Source organism: Acinonyx jubatus, chromosome A1 (genome assembly GCF_027475565.1).
Source record: "Acinonyx jubatus isolate Ajub_Pintada_27869175 chromosome A1, VMU_Ajub_asm_v1.0, whole genome shotgun sequence".
NCBI lineage: Eukaryota > Metazoa > Chordata > Mammalia > Carnivora > Felidae > Acinonyx > Acinonyx jubatus.
Genome location: NC_069380.1, coordinates 52660200 through 52676644, shown reverse-complemented (window position 1 = coordinate 52676644; position 16445 = coordinate 52660200). Strand labels below are relative to the sequence as shown.

Sequence of the window (16445 nt, the reverse complement as noted above, 5' to 3'; positions counted from 1 at the left end):
AACGCTTTTTTTCTTTTCTAGCTTTAGCAAGACATAATTGACAAATACTGTCATACTAGCTTTGGCTGTACAACATGATTTCACATCATTTCACTCTGAAATAATAGTGCAAAAATGCTGTAAACTACCACTGTAAATGTTGGCTTTTTGTTTTCCTTTGGCCGCTAAGTGTACTCTCTGTGGTGTGTGTGTGATTCCTGCCTTGGTAAGTAAGGTTAAGCAGGGGAAATACAAGGAAAGGGAAATTATAAGAAAAAAGGCATAGACGTTCCCTATCAACTTGTGTTTGCCAGTCCGGAAGGGAGGCTTGCAAATAGGGCCCTCATTAAAAGTTTATATGGTAAATTCAGGAAGGTTGAACCTGAGGAGAGCAAGACTAAATGTTTTATAGAGAGCATTCTGGGTGGGCATCAGCAGCGGGCAGAAACCAAAGTTTACATAAACCATTTCTCTGATACTCATCTAGCCCCTCAAAAAAGCATTCAGTTATTACTTACCCTTAAGTCAACACATCTGATCTTTCTCTTCCCCTTCTTCTCAGACATTAAAAGAAGGCAAACTTGGTTACACAATTAAACAGCTCATTCATCCCTCATACCCCCATTACAGATATGTGAGAGCTAAGCGTGCCAGACCTGGGGGATGGGAGTGGTACAAAATAAATTATTTAAAGAATTGGCAGTATTTTTCTTCACTTAAGAATGATATCCTTTTCGCTTTTTGAAAAATGTTCCAAATTCATCCAGAAATCTGTGGACTGATCAGCAATGACAATATACAGGAGCAATGGAAATTTTTAAGATTTTTTAAAGCATTTTTAACTTTTACTGACATGGGCAACTAAATAGGCTATCTACTTACTTAGAAAAATATAAAATACCTCTCCAGTAAAAGCAAAACCATACTCCTCCCTCCAAGAATCTTACTAGCTTTATTTTCCAGATATTTCCAGAAAAATTCCCTAGTGTATAGATCCCATCGTACATCTTGATGCTTTGATCTTGTAACTCAAGATCCTCATGGTTCTCTAGATAATCTTGTTCCTTCCATTCTATTCTCCTTTCAAACTCTCCTCCCAAGGGCTCTATATTTCATATATGCAGCACAGCATAAGCTCAGGGCCTAAACTCAGTTATAAGTCTTTATCTGCTTCTACCTGTTAGCATTCTTGAAATATGTTGAAATAAACAACTGAGGACTGAAATTACTTGGATTTCTCTCCAGTCTAAGTTGTAAGATTAGGGCGCCTGGGTGGCTCAGTCGGTTGGGCATCCGACTTCAGTTCTGGTCATGATCTCACAGTCTGTGGGTTCAAGCCCCACATCAGGCTCTGTGCTGATAGCTCAGGGCCTGGAGCCTGCTTCCAATTCTGTGTCTCCCTCTCTCTCTGCCCCTCCCCTGCTCATGCTCTGTCTCACTCGGTCTCAAAAATAAATAAAAACATTAAAAAAAAAATTTAAGTTACTTGTCAGATTAAATACTTTAGGGACACCTGGGTGGCTCAGTGGGTTAAGCAACTGACTTCAGCTTAGGTCATGATCTCATGGTTGGCGAGTTCAAGCCCTGCATGGGGCTCTCTGCTGTCAGCACTGAGCCTACTTCAGATCCAGTCTCCCTCTCTTTCTGCCCTTCCCCTGCTCACTCTCTCTCTCTCAAAATAAATAAACATTTTCTTAAAAAAGATTAAATACTTTAACAGTCACATGAGCATTTCTTGGCCTTTATTTCCTGGTTTAGATTTTAGTAACTGTACCATTGAAACCCTTTTTGTGATGCATGATTTTCTAATGAAACCTGGACATTCCATATTGTGTTATGAGACTCTGGATCTTCTTGAAACCTGTTTTAGCTGGCTTTCTCTGGCAGGAAGGGTGTTCCAGCTCCCCACATGGTGACACTGGGGTGGTCCTATTACCACTGGAGGACCAAAGTCCTGACTCCCGGTGGAGGGTGGAATGCTTCGTGACCACCTGGTGAGCGTTGAAGTCTGGACGCCACGCTTTGTTGGTCAAGGTTGGAGGAGACACAATTTGTTTCTGTGGTGTTGGTTGCTGTAGAGTAGCTGTTGTCCAAAAGTTTTCTGTCCTGTTAGGTTGCCCCTTCTCTGGTCCTGTGGGTAGAGAGACCACGGTTTTGCTGGGCACTTTTTGTGTCTGTGGCCTTTGGTGTTTCCAGTTGCTGGCCTCTTTGGCTCCATGTCTGGGATATACAAGGCAAAGGAAAGCTCAAGGAATTCACCCCAGTGTTGTTTTCGAATCCCAAGGTCCCTAGCTGGTTTGCCTTCCTCTCGCCACCTTTTTTGGTAGATCTGTTTTATATAATGTTCAAAGTTTTTAGTTATACTCAGTGGGTGGAATAGAAAAGCATGTCCGCTCCATCTTTCTAGAAGCAGAGGTCCTCAGAAAAAATCCTTTAACAATCTTATTTTGCCTAGAACAAAATCTGGAAAAGCTGTACCATTTTGACAGGAAGACAACTTTCACTCAAACTTCATTAAGTTTAAGCCCAAATCAGTTCTGACCTAAGATGAAATTTCATCCTAGGTTGGGGGATCCTCCACCTTGATCATATTTCTAGGGGTACGCAGTATACTAAAGATGCAATAATTGCCTTCTCATTTCTATGCAAGAATCCGCCCCTGCCACGGCTTCAGATGAAAGCAGCTGTGACCCTGTCCTTCCCTCCTGCCGGGTGACGCTGTGGGTGAGTACCACAGACTGACAGAATCCAGGGCGCCTGGGAGAGAGGCACGTGAAATTCCATCTCCAGAGAGTTTGAGGTTGGGACACAGAGAGACTTCATAAGCTAACTTCTGTTAAGTTCAAGGTCAGGTCAAGTAAAGGGCTGAGGCAGGCACTTGGAGATGACTGTTATGAGTTAGGCACAAGAAGGAAAAACTGAAGAAATCAGTCTGTAGAAAGAAAAAAATAATAACAAAGCAGACACACAGGGAGAGGAGACAAGAAACCATGGGGTTCCAGAGAAGACTTGTGTGAATGTGTTTCTGACTTGGCCCCTGCTCACTGTTCAGTGCCTAGTTTCAGGTCTTTTTGCATATAAACCACATTTCATTCCTTTAGGTTTCCTGAGTCCCAATATCCCTACATCCCTCTAATAACTTTCTCGCGTAGATTTCTGAGCTTTGCAACAGGAGTGTCTACTTGTGGAGTTTGGATGAGCACGGACCTCTGGTCCTGCTGCTGCAGCTCTCCGTATGGACCATGACAGGAAACATCTACCATGGCTGCTAGAGTCACTGCACAGCCTGAATTATTGGCACAACATACGTTCCCTTCCTATGTAGTTGCCTTCTTGTCTATGGCCACGTGACCCTAATGCCCTCGCTCTCATCTACATATTTACCTTCTTTCCTTCCACTCTCCCTCCTAGCTTTCCTTCTGTGTTCTTTGCCCACTTTCTCTTCTGTTCTTCAACATAATTATTGAAATTTGAGAAATATTACACAGTTTGGGAATACAAAGGACATACAACTGGCCAAGAGTTGCCAAAAGAAGTTGCCATCAAAGACGACAAGTTAAAACCAGAAATGACCATATCATGTGGTTAAACAAACAAACAAACAAACAAACAAAAACAAAAAGAAAACACAGCATCTTATAAAAGAAGGTCCAACAGCTATGGAAGCTCAAAGGAGATAGATACCAACTCAAATTTCCTTTTGCTAAGTCACGTTACTGCTCACACCAAGGACTGTTAGGGCATGTCTGGCATAAACAACAGACTGAAAATGGGCACTGTGTAATTTACTGACTACTGGGATTCCTAAATCCAGATGACAGTGCAGAAATCATACAACCAGGAAAATGGTTAAATTATTGGAGGGGACAATAGCTTATTTTTAAGAGGATAATTCTAATGTTTTCTGAGCTTTCTGTATACAATCCCAGTGATGTCTGTTCAATCTTACAAAAAGCAAAACCCTCTTTTTAGCACTGAATATTCCATTGTCTGATACTACAGTTTATTTATTCATTCACCTACTGAAGTACATTTTCATTACTTCCAAGTTTTAGCAATTATGAATAAAGCTTCTAGAAACATCCATGCACTGGTTTTTGTGTGTTCATAAGTTTCCAACTCCTTTAGGTAAATACCAAGGAGTGCAATTGCTGGATCCTGGAGTATGTTTAGCTTTGTGAGAAACTGCCAAACTGTCTTCCAAAGTGACTGTGTCACTTTGCATAATAACCAGCAATGAATGAGAATTTCTGTTGGTCTGCATCCTCTCCAGAATTTGGTGTTGTCCGTATTCCAGATTTTGGCCATGTTAATAGGTTTGTAGTGGTGTTTCATAGTTATTTTCATTTGAATTTCCCTGATAACATGGGATGTGGAATACCTTTTCATATGCTTACCTGCTATCTACGTGTATCTTCTTTGGTGAGATGTCAAGGTCTTTCGCCCTTTATTAATTTATGTATTTTTAAGCAGGCTCCACACCCAACATGAGATCAAGAGTCACACACTCTCCAACCAAGCCAGCCAAGGGCCCTCTTTGGCACATTTTTTAATCAGGTTGTTTGTTTTCTTATTGTTGGATTTTAAGAGTTGTTTGTATATTTTGGATCATAGTCCTTTATCAGATGTCTCTTGCAAATATTGTATTCCACTCTGTGACTTGTCTTCTCATTCCCTTCACAGTGTCTTTCACAGAGATTGAGTTTTTGGTTTTCGTGAAGTCCAGCTTATCAATTATTTCATTCATGGATTGTGCCTTTAATGTTGCATCTGAAGAGTCATCACCATACCCAAGGCCATCTAGGTTTTCTCCTGTATTATTTTCTAAGATTTTTATAGATTTGCATTTTCCACGTAGGTCTGTCATCTATTTTGAGTTAATTTTTGTGAAAGGTGTAAGGTCTGTGTCTAGATTCATCTTTTGCATGTGGATGGCCAGTTGTTCCAGCACCATGTGTTCAAAAGACTACTTTTGCTTCATGGTATGGCCAGTGCTCCTTTGTAAGAGATCAGTTGACAGTATTTTTTTAGGTCTATTTCTGGGCTATTTTGTTCCATTGATCTATTTGTCCCTTCTTTCACCAAGAAAAGACAATACTTTCTTGATTTCTGTAGCTTTGTAGTAAGTGATGAAGTCAGGTCAGGTCAGTTCTTCAACTTTGTTCTTCAATAATGTGTTGGCTATTCTGGCTCTTTTGCCTCTCCATATAAACTTTAGAATCAGGTGCTTGATATCCACCAAATAACTTGCTGGGATTTTGATTGGGATTGCATTAAATCTATAGGTCAAACTGGGAAGAACTGACATCTTGACAATACTGAGTCTTTCTATCCATGAATATAGACTATCTCTCCATTTACTTCTTAAATTTTATTTATCACTTCTATAATTTTCTTCATATAGATCTTATACATATTTTGTTAGATTTATACCTAAGTATTTCATTTTGGGGGGGTGCTAATGTAAGTGGTACTATGTTTTTAATTTCAAATTCCACCTGTTCATTGCTGATATAAAGGAAAGCAACTGATTTTTTTTTTTTATATTAACCTTGTATCCTTTAACCTTGCTATAATTGCCTGTTGGTTCCAGGAATTTGTCTATTCATCTCAAATGTGAAGAACGACAGATTTATTTCTTCTTTCCCAATCTGTATAGCTTTAATTTCCTTTCCTTGCATTATTACATTAGCATGGACTTTCTGTACAATTTTGAAAAGTGGTGGTGAAATGGGAAATTCTTGCTTTGTACCTGATCTTAGTGGGAAAATTTGGAGTTTCTCACCATTAAGGATGATGTTAGCGCTAGGGTTTTGGAGACAGTCTTGATCAAGTTGAGGAAGTTCCCCTCTATTCCTAGTTTACTGAATGCTTTTATCATGAATAGATGATGAATTTTGTCTGTTTTTTCTGCATCTATTGATATATTTATGTGATTTTTCATTTTTAGTTTGTTGATGTAATGCATTACATTGATTTTTAAATGTTGAACCAACCTTGCGTATCTGGTGATAAATCTTACTTCTCATGCACTGTCGGATTTTATTTACTAATCCGGATTTGTAATGAGGATTTTTGTGTCTATGGTAATGGGAACAACTGGTCTAGTTTACTTTTCTTGTAATGGCTTTGGTTTTGGTATTAGGGTATTGCCAGCCCCATAGAATGGGTTAGGAAGCATTCCTTCTGCTTCTGTCTTCTGAAATTGTAGAAAATTGGTATAATTTCTTAAATGTTTGGTAGAACTCACCAGTGAACCCACCTGGCTTGGTGCTTTGTATTTTAGAAGGTTATTAATTACTGATTTGATTTATTTAATAGAGATAGGCCTATTCAGATCATCTGTTTCTTCCTGCGTGAATTTTGGCAAATTGTGTTTTCCAAGGAGTTGGTCCATTTCATCTAGGTTATTAAATTTGGGGGTATAGAGCTATTACTCATATTCCTTTATCCTTTGGGGTTTGTAATGATGATGTCCCTTTTTCATTTCTGATATTTCATTTCTAATTTGTGTCCTCTTTTTTTTTAGCCTGGCTTTATATAGGTTTATTAATTTTCTTTATCTTTGCAAAGACCTAGCTTTTGGTTTCCTTGACTCTGTCTACTGAAATTCTGTTTTCAATATCACTGATTTCTGCTCTAATTCTTTCTTCTGCTTACTTTGGATTTAATTCACTCTTTTTCTAGTTTCATAAGGTAGAAACTTGAATTATTGATTTTAGCTTTCTTCTTTTCTAATGTATGCACTGTTATAAAGTTCCCTCTATGCACTGCTTTCACCACCAATTTTGCTAAGTTGTCTTTTTTTTTTTTTTTAAGTTTATTTATCTTGAGAGAGACAGAGACAGCACGAGCTGGGGAGGGGCAGAGAGGAAAAGAGGGAGAATCCCAAGCAAGCTCCACACTGCCAGCTGTGGAGCCCAATGCATGACTCAAACTCATGAACCATGAGTTCGTGACCCAAGCTGAAACAAAGTCAGTCACTTAACAAACTGAGCCACCCAGGCACCCCAATAAGTTATGTTTTCATTTTCATTTAGTTCTAAGTATTTTTAAATTTCTCTTGAGATTTCTTATTTGACCCACGCGTTATTTAGAACTGTGTTGTTTAAAATCTTCACAAATTTGGGGATTTTCCAGTTATCTTTCTGTTATGGATACTTAATTCCATTGTGATTTGAGAGCAGACATAGTGTCATTTCTATTCTTTTAAATTTATTAAGCTCTACTTTGTGGCCAAGAACGTAGTCTACTTTGGTGAATGAATAATGTGTCTTGTTAGATGAAGTAATCTGTAGATACCAATTATATCCAGTTCATTGATGGTGATGAGTTTAGCATATCCTTACTGATTTTGTCTGTTGGATCTGTCCAAAAAATCCTCTTCTGAAATATTTCAAATTTAAGAATTCAGATAGTCTTGCATTTGACTCATGTATATTGAAGATGGCTAATGAGACATCTAGTCAACAGCAGTCTAATGGGATGTGTATTGTGAGTTTCTGACAGTCCCAGTAAAGCACTTCTCTTTCCCACGTGGGTTATATATATGTAAGCAATACAACAAAAGAGTGGAACATGGAGAATTAAAATACTAACTTTATTGCTGATAAAACTAGATTTGAGGGTATAGTTTAGTTAAATGAATTCCAGAATTAGGCAGATGTACCCTACCCAGGTCATGTGAGACTTCCCTGGGCAGGAGCAGAACAGAGCTTGCCCTGAAGGACAGAGCACAACTGCAACCCCTGTGAGCTGCTAGCTCCCCAGAGGAAGAAGAGAAGCTGAGCAGAACATGCCTAGGTGTTTACATTTCAAATTTATCCATCAAATAAATTACTCCCCAGGGGAAGACCTAATAAAAAGGGAGGTCAGAAGTTATACTAATTACATTTCATCCACAAGGAAGAAACATCAAAAGTGGTGGAGGAACATCCCCCCATCTTCCAACAGTACATTAAATCTTAAAAACAAACAAACAAACAAACAAACACCTCTAGTTCACAAATTGTAAAATATTAGCATTATTAGAAACATTTCCCTAGAATTTGAGGTCCCAGAGATTTGCCAAATGTAGACAAATGGCTGAAGTTAATACACAGGATGGGGCTCACATTACAAGTAATTTCTCATTCAGAATTTTTAATATTTGGCCTTTACTCCTGACTTCAGACAATGACAAACTAGGTTTATGTTAACAAAAAAATGGTAATTGAAGGAAAAGGCAGAAAAGGGAGAAAAGGCAGGGAGTAAGGGAGGTAGAAACAAAAGAGGGGAAGGGCAACCACTGTTAACAAGTAGGTATAAACAGTGCCAGACTTCTTTCTCTACATCTCCTCTGCATTGTGCTACACAGAGTTGAGAGGGAAATCAATTTCAGAATCTGGAACGTTAACAAGCAAGAGGTATGTATTTCTATAGGGCTTCATTACATATTCTTTCTTTAACTCTTTGAGAAAATAGGTTTTTTTCTGGGGAATAGTTTGGAGTGAGAAAATATGGATTTCCAGCTAACATTGAGGGCGAAGGCAAAGCAAAGCTCCAAACTGTACATAATCATTGCAAATACACTATTAGGGAAGTGTCTGCACAGACTTCCCTGGTGGGGACAGCCAATGAGTCTCAGAGTCATATCTCCTGTACTGGTCAGAGGGCAGAACTCAAGGCAGGTGAGAGCGGACATGGTGTTTTGGGGGGCCTATTTGGGCAGCAGGGTCTCTATCTAGAAAGCTACTTGGCTCCAAAGGATCAGACTTAATTTCATTTCTGAAAATACAAACCAAAATCATAATTTGGGAGCTAGAGCACTGTAAAAAGAGATTGCCTAATTCACCTGAGCCATTCTCATTGGTTGTTTTACCAAGCAATAATTTAAAAATGGCACCTGCTTCCCCTAGCAAAGTTTTGTTGACAGGAAGTGTGGATAGCACTGAATGGTCTCTGCGATAGGGGCTGAATTATGGCTACTGATATTTTCACTAAGCGTATCTGTTAGCAGTTGTTGGGAAGTTAGTCGCTCCATGGGACTCCCAATTAGAGGAAAAAAAAAAGACAATGAAGGGGTGAGCAAAGCAGATGTAAACCCGCTGCTTACACTGCCACTGTATTGAGTTGACTGACAATCAATAAACCAAGTGCAAGGAGACTGGATGGTCAGTGATCCATGTTGGTGGCTTCCGGTGACCTTGAGCTGCTCTTCTGGGAAAATGGGTGGCTTTGGGGAAATGGATGGTTACACCTATATCAGTCTGAATTGTTCTTAAATATCTGTAACAAAAACCTGAGTAACAATACCTAAGCAATTATTTTTCTTTGAGCAGAAAGTTGGAAGGTAGGCAGGTCCAGGGCTCATGCAGTGCCCCGTGATGTCAGCAAAATCAAGGCTCCTCCTTTCTTACTGCTGTCATACTTAAGTCTATCAACTGTTGCTTCAATGGCACAATAGTTGCTTCAGCTCAAGATGTCACACTTGAGCTCAAGAAAGGAAAATTTGGGAAAAAGAGAATTAGGGGTTGCCAACGTCTGTTGGTTTAGCCAGAGAATAGTGACTGCCACATCCTGGAACACAATTTTGGTCCTGAAACAAGGGGAATTAGTTTGAAACCCAGAATCATTTTGGTCTTCCCTAAACCTACCCAGCCTGGGTATTTTGTTGACTCCGACCCCTTTCCTCCTTATAATAACCTAGTTCCAGAGAACTTCTCACCAAAAATAGACCTATCAAAAGATCACAAAGCAGGACATCTAAATGCTGCAGATATCAGATCCTGGAATAGCCCAGCTCCCAAAGGCCCTGAAGTCACATGTCATGCCTCATCTAGAGACTAAAGAACCAAGAAAATAAACCTTGGTTTCTCAGGAGAAACAAAGTACATTTGCAGGAATAAACAGTAATCTCCCCCTGAGAGTGGTCTCCTGGGATACAGAGAAAAAGGCACAATTGTCTCAGACGTTGTACCTCGGATCAGCTCACCTTCATATGAAACCAGTTCTGCTGACATCATAGAAGACAGGGCCATCCTAGTTAAAAAAAAAAAAAAAAGTATGTGGAAAAAGTCTGTAGGATTCTGTAATAGTTAACAGTGATTGCTTCTGGAAAGGGAGAGAACATTGGAAGGTATGTGAAAAGGAGAGATCACAGTTTATTCTAATATGTCTTGTACCAGTGTAATTAGAGAAGAGGGTGCCTGTACCATCATTAACTTCTGAGGCCAGTAGCAGCTGCAGTGGCAAAGCGAGTGGTTCACAGGGTCATGTGGAGAACCTCAGGCTTGGTTTTGCAAGCGCTTCCTGTGTGCCGAGCACATGGGAGGCTAGGAAGCTACAGCAGGCATGGGCCCAGCCTCCAGAAGGAGAGATGAGGCATGAATGCAAATGACTGCCACACAGCAGAAAGCAGATTGATAATAACGGGGCTCAGATGAAGTGTCCTGAGGATTGGAAGAACGCTTATTTCCTTCTGAGGAGGACCAAGGAAGGCAGAGCATCATGGAAGACATGGCAAACTATGAAATGTTTGTAATACACGTAAACATACTTGCACATCTGTTTTCTCTAGATCTAGTTCCAGTGTCACCTCCGTAGTGAGGGGAGCCCTGGTTCTCCCAGAGGTCAGTTGTTCAGATCCATGATTTCTGTCCCTACCTCATATTAGCACATTTTTCTGTTTATAAATCTTCCTCCATTGGACCCTGAGTTAAAGGGCAGAAAGTATTTCCCATATCCTGATGCACACACAGCTTGGCACTAGCAGCCATCCCATCCAGCCATTTTCTGAGCTGTGCTGGGTGTCGGGGAGGCAGGCAAAGTTGAATAAGATTTAGTATCTGCAACTGAGGATAAAAACACGAAAGTCAGTAATGATAATGCGGTGTCCTAAGTGCCTTGATAGAAATAATACACATGGCTATGAAAACCAAGAGGACCAGAATCAGAGTGAGATGGTGAGAGAATGGCCTTCCCAAAAGCTCTTTTTAAAGAAGGTGGAAAAATGAATAGGGTATATGGATTTCATGTGAAGGCAACAGCACCAGCCCTTCAGCATTCAAAAATATTTAGTTGACCCCAATTATGATCAGGGTAGAGTCTAGGGAGGGGGCTTAACTCCCATCTAAGTATTTCCCTTCTAACGTAATAGACATTTTTGAAAATAAATTGAAGATTAAGAAACCATAATTATAAGAGAAAGCTGGTGAGTCCAAGAATTCCTAGAATCAGAAACAACCTGCCCACAAACTATCTTCCGATCGCTTCTCAACCAGGATTTTAGCACACGGGTCCCCTGAGTTAAAGCAATATGTCACCAATTACAGGTTTCCCCCGCTATCCAAAAGTAGAGCATTCCTATGAAACCTTTTGTAAGCCAAAATGTATAAAGCAGCAATTACCAGATTTATATGAAAGCAATTACCATTAAATTTATTACCATTAATTTTTGAGTATTCCTGGATCCAAAAAATCATCTCTCTCAGGCTTTTCTGGTACCTTAGGAGACATCTTGCTAACAAATGCACAAAACCAACCATGATAAGTCACAGATGCTCACACACACAGTTCAGAGCTCTGGCAGCCTGATGCTGAGATACCAGGAGCCGGTCATGGGAAGCAGCTTGACGGGGCCACTCTGGCCACCTGGGGTGCGCGCTGCTCCTTTAACAGCTTGCTGCAAAACAAATGCTGAATGCTATTTTTGCTTTTCACCTTTCTTCATTAAAGCTAAAATCTTCGGATTTCTTTCAATTAGCAAAAACGAGAACATAGGTTTTCACAGAAGTGAAGTGGCATACGGCAGACTTTCAAAAAGCAGGGGATACTTATAGATAACATCACTACAAAAAAAAAAAGTAACCTCATTCCAATTCAACAGCAAAGCTTGGAGGGACTGGTTTGGGGGCCTCCACGCTTTGGCCTGGAGAGATCTGTGTGAGCTTCTTCTCTCCCCACCAGCTAGAGTGCTTTATTGCCCATCAAACAGGCAACTTCCTTCCCCTTGGCATGATTGTGTCCTTTAAAGTCAATTGTCACCTAAGAAACTTTGCTTTGATTGCACTTGCTGCAAAGAAGATACAAGGAACAAACATTAGATCAACAGGATATTATAATCACCCTTTTTGGCAGGTGCAATGCCCACATCAGGCAAGGGTCGGGCTTGTTTCAAATCCTTGAGGCATCTGCTGACACTAACAGGCAGTCTTGGTCAGGAAACACTGAGCAAAGACGTAATATTGCCCACCTTGTTCTTTTGCTTAAACCTCCCCTAATCTTCAGGTACATGTTGTGCCCCTTAACAAACGGGTGAGGAAACTGAGGCTTTGGTTAAGCAAATTGCCTCAGCTTACATGGAAGTTGATATTTGAGCTCAGGTTTTGTTAACCTGGCTCCCAAACCCAGTCTTTGTTACATAAAGCTGCTTCTCTTAATAATCCATAGGCTCCTCAAGGGTAGAGAAGGGAAGGTGCTAGTGGAAAAGTAGTTACGTTTTTTGAGGCAAAATCAACTGTCTGAAAATTAATCCAATTCTGCTCACTTTACAGGATTATGGAGAAAACAACTGCCTTCTCAGCACAAACAGTTCTATTCTGCCACAACGCTCCCACACTGCCCTGTTGATACAGCCCTGCAGAACCTCGCTGTGTGTATAAAGGCACGAAAACCAGAAGGGCTCTCATTCAGAGAGGTCATAAAGCAAGAACTCAAGAAATGCTCATTAACTCTTTAAGATCTGTTTTATGTGCCTTTTCCCTTTCCCCGCAAGAAGTCTTCCATTGATCCTAACATTGTTAACTAATCACCTGTGTACTAGGAGCTAGCTAGAGAGAGCACACAATGGTGAAAAAGGAATCAGCAGTACTATCAGACCCAAATCCCGGAACTTCAAACTACGGGAAGGAAATGTGCTGTCCACTGGGCAGGTATATTGCACTGGACCCTCTGGAAGTTGAAGCTGGAATGTTAATTTACCCAAACTTCCAGGTGATTATAATGCACCATACACAGCTCTAAAGAGAGGTCCTAAGAATCATTCAATCAAGAATTCACCCCTGGAGATCCCACTCGATTAGGGAAATGTTAAGACTCGTTTATCTTTTAAAAGTTCATACCTCTCAAAGAACTGATGTTCTTTTCCATAATCTGCTGGCCATTTTAAAAGCTGGATTTAGGAAGTGATATTTCCCATTTATGCCATCACCAATGCTTGGTAGCAATTAAAGAGTCTTTAGGTCTTATCTCTGAATAAGATGAAAATTAAAATTGTAGAGCCCAAATCCCATACATAGATTTCATAGCCAAACCAAATCACTAAGCAGGAATTCAGATGGCTGATAAAGTAAGTTTGATGGGAAAGGAATGATAAATGTATTTCCACACAGGGGATTTATGTACAAGAACTGTTCTTGAATCTCTGAGTAGTTAATACTTTCCAACAAGGTTATCCGCTACTTTTCATATGCTGAGGGCAGAGGCTCTTCCAAATTTCTTTGGAGCTTTGAGTAAACTTATGTTTCTTGACTTTGCTATGCTTCTGACAAAGCTAAAAGAGGAAAGTATGCTGTAAGGATAGCCTATACCCCTTCTTGTGTCACTGAAGGTAAAATGTTGATTTTAAGTAAAACAAACACACAAGGAGTGGGAAAGTAATGAGGTGACTCATTTTGCAAGTGTGAGAGATAGGAAAGCCACCTGTAAGTTTCTGTAAACCAGGAGTGTATGACGTTCGCTTGCCATAACCTCAACTGCTAAAACAGTAATACTCTAACTACTGAATTTTTTTACGGTTTTCATGAAAATCAAGTGGGTTTTTAAAAGCTGGTAGCTCAATCTCTCAAAACCAAAATCAAAGAATGAAAGCTAAGCTGAAAACTTCAAGAAAGAAAAGTTAACGCAAACATGTGGAGTTCAAAATAAACATTTTTAAAAACTTTTATGAAGTATGGAATGAGCTTTTTGGTTTCTTTTTTTCTAAGTAACTTGAAGTTTTTTGCACTTTAGGTCTTATGTCCCAAATGAAAATACAAGCCCATAACACAGGCAGGTCTGGCCCATGGTTACCACTGATATTTTGCAAAGTAGCAATGAACATAAATTATTTCCATAAAGCTGGTTTTTCTGCATTTATTAAAATTAAACTACAATCACCTCCCAACAAATTACTGTGACAAGTTAAATGTTGTTCCCCACTCTAACCTAATTCCATGCCAGGTGTTTTCATCTTAAATGACGTCTACCGTATAACCATTTTGTGAGGCCAAGGTGGCAATAATATGTTGTCAGTCTTAAACTGATTTTCAAAAGGATGCACAGGTTCACATTTCCACATCTATAGAACTTTATTAACAAGTAAAACACATGTCAGCATGTTTTATATATGGGCAAGGATATTCTTACAATAATTGGCACATCATCATCTAACAGTTGAACTTTATCCTGAATGAGATTTTTTAAAAGAATACACTAACATTTCATATGTCGGAGGAATTATATAACTAATAAACAATTAACATAACATTTAACAGCAGTCTTAAAATATAAAAGCTCATTGTTTACTCTTTACTATAAGCTGGAGTCATTCCAATACAATTTCTATTTAAAAAGAAAAAAGAAAGAAAAAAAAAAGATACTGTGCGTATTCTACAGGCCAGACAAATGCACTGGCTAGGAAAGGCTGTGACAACAATTAACTCCTGACCTAATACGCCAGCTCCTTCTCCCAAAGGGCAGTGGGCTTAGGCAGTCACTTCTCAGTGAAAGGTACAGCTATATAGACACTGTGTTCATATAACTTATTCTCCTTTTTAGGACACTTTTCAGAGAAGAGGCACTATTTAAGCTGAGAAAACAAATAATCACAACTGTTTCTGAGCAAGCTCAGGACATGTCACTCCAGTTAAATACAGTATCACATTCACCACTGTTATGTTTGTGCTTTGGGGGACAGAAAGGACCAGTTGAAAACGAAATGTTAAATTAAGAAACCCTGATTTTTTTTTTTTTTTCTCCAATTGGACTTTTTGGATTTCACTTTTCCTGTGACGAAAGGTTTTGCTGGGAATTAGTGATTACTGTCCTAACAGGTTAAAATTTATGAACAACCTCAAAGGCAAGGGAGGTATCTCACGGTCTCAAAAGGCTAGACATTGGTATTTTTTTTCTCTGTTAAACGGAGATTTTTATTTTAACTGAGTATAAGATCTTCTAATTTCAAATTTCTAATTCGATCCTGAGCACACTGTACAGAAAAATGCATTTTTACCTTAAATTCAGTTGATTTCATAAATACATAAAAATGGATTATCCTGGCCATAACTAGCTTACTCAAATATAATCAATATAATTTAATAAATATTCACATTAACTTCCAAGCCCCGATTCATATTCATTCAAAAATTATTTAGACATCCTAACAAATTCCGATTTGTGAACTTCAGGACAGAGTGCAAAGGTGGTTCAGAATCCCCCAAGCACAACAGCAGCTGCTCTACCCCAGCTCACAGCAAATGAAGGGAAGTGTGCAGGATTTCACAGATCCAGAAGAGAATGGTAAGTTTTTAAAACTAATATTCTGATGCCCCTGACTAATGAGATTTAAGGCTACCATTGAATTGTACCACTTAGAAAGCATCCGGCAACATGCACACTTGAACCTTATAGATTTGAAAGGGAAAAAAAAAAAAAAATCCAAACAGAAAATGAAGTTTTTGATGTTGGACCAAAAGTGACACATCCATAATCAGAAACCAAGTATAAATACCACAAGAACTAAAATACTACATTTTAATAAAGTGATGTGATAGGTGATCTAGTTATCTAAAATTACCATGTATGAAAGCTTAATTTCATTTAAAAATTACCACAAAAAAACAAGTACAGGTGTACAGGAACTTAATATGAGATAAAGAAGAGATCTAGTATTAGATCATACTTCTTATAAGTACATTCTAACTTTAATTTCCAAATCAGGCAACTAAATTAAATATTTTGTTTTCTTTACCCCATGCTACTGTTTGACCTCAAGGGGGTAACACAGGTACCTCAATCAACAATAAGAAATTCCATGCAGGGAGAATGAATGAGGAAAAACAATAGGCTCAATTAGCAAAACAAAACTGCATGTTTTATTTATCAAAGACAATGAAATAAATCAGAAAATACAGAGAAATACAAAAGAAGTTATAAAGTATAACTTATTTTTTCAGAAATGGAAAAATGTCCCTGAATACTTTTAGATGTATTTTTTAGTAGTCAGCGTCAAATAATAAACGAGCAACCAATTTTGTATGTTCTATATATCCGTATTAAATGATTTTTAAGTTGAAAAGAGGATATAATTTCCATCATTTTTAATGCTGGCATTCAAAAGCAAAAATATAACTAAAAAGAAAACAGATGAGACATAAAATGATTTGCAAAATGGCAGTAGCTTATGAATGTAGATTCCAGTTGTAATAATGGTCACAGACACACATATT

At 38.8% G+C, this 16445-nt stretch overlaps 2 long non-coding RNA genes across 2 annotated transcripts in view; one reads left to right on the top strand and one right to left on the bottom strand.

The window, feature by feature from the left end:
- LOC113601077 (uncharacterized) overlaps window positions 1-12685 on the top strand; it is a 24584-nt gene extending 11899 nt beyond the window's left edge. The window contains exon 3 of the long non-coding RNA XR_003422215.2: window positions 12513-12685. This is a non-coding gene — a long non-coding RNA (uncharacterized LOC113601077). The remainder of the gene's footprint in view (window positions 1-12512) is intronic.
- The window catches only part of LOC128314463 (uncharacterized), a 33471-nt gene extending 17026 nt beyond the window's left edge, over window positions 1-16445 (bottom strand). Inside the window, exon 1 of the long non-coding RNA XR_008296141.1 lies at window positions 498-16445. This is a non-coding gene — a long non-coding RNA (uncharacterized LOC128314463). The remainder of the gene's footprint in view (window positions 1-497) is intronic.